The following is a 917-nucleotide window of genomic DNA, read 5'->3' as shown; positions in this document are numbered from 1 at the left end:
TTGTTAATCATTGCGTTAGAGTGGCCAAAATGTGTTAGTTGTTTCAATACTTACAACTCTAAATTTGATATGCTGGCACCTTTGTATTGGTGTCACTTTTTGACATATCTAATAGTAATAGATAGATAGATTGTAAAAGATAAGTCCTTTATTGACAATATATACATAAGTACATTTATGTCATAATTTACAAGAAATGATATTAAAAGTAGGTAAAAGTTACAGAAAATATTTTTGTCATAAAATTTAAAAATGCACAGCAGTAAAATACATATTTGATTTAAAATACAAAGAAATAAAATTGTCACAGAAGAAACAAAAAAGAAAGAAAAGAAAAATAATAATAAAATATTAAAAAAACAAATATTTCATATTATTGTCTAATTGTAAGACATCATAAACATATATCTATATAGGCGGTTTATCCTAAAGATATTCTTTTACACTATAAAAAGCCCTTTCTATTAAAAAATTGTTTGCTAATTTGTAAAAATGTTTATATGTAATTGTAATTATTTTTACATTTATGATATCTAATGAATTTGTTATATGGACTAACGTCAGTTTTGTTTGAAAATGATGTTATGAGATCTTCCCGCAATCGAAGATCATAAGAATGTCTATCTGAATGTACATTTAAATTAATTAGATTTTTGTGTATTGTCTCCTTCTAACACCTTCGGGAAATCCGAAGGAGTCCTGGTTCTCCATAGGTCTTCGTGAAGAAAGTTATGCCGAGGTAGAGCGACGTGTCACCACGACAGTATTAACAAAAAATTTTCAAAATTATACAGAGATGGCAAAGGGAGGATCCCAATGAGTACCAAATGGTGCTGAGTCTATGATCCTAATAACAGTTTTTTGCAAGTGAAGAACTTTGTATGATTTAGATGAATTTCCCCAAAGGACTATTATTG

This window comes from Anoplophora glabripennis, unplaced genomic scaffold (genome assembly GCF_000390285.2).
Source record: "Anoplophora glabripennis isolate ALB-LARVAE unplaced genomic scaffold, Agla_2.0 scaffold67, whole genome shotgun sequence".
NCBI classification, from domain to species: Eukaryota; Metazoa; Arthropoda; class Insecta; order Coleoptera; family Cerambycidae; genus Anoplophora; species Anoplophora glabripennis.
Note: the sequence above shows the minus strand (reverse complement) of the source record.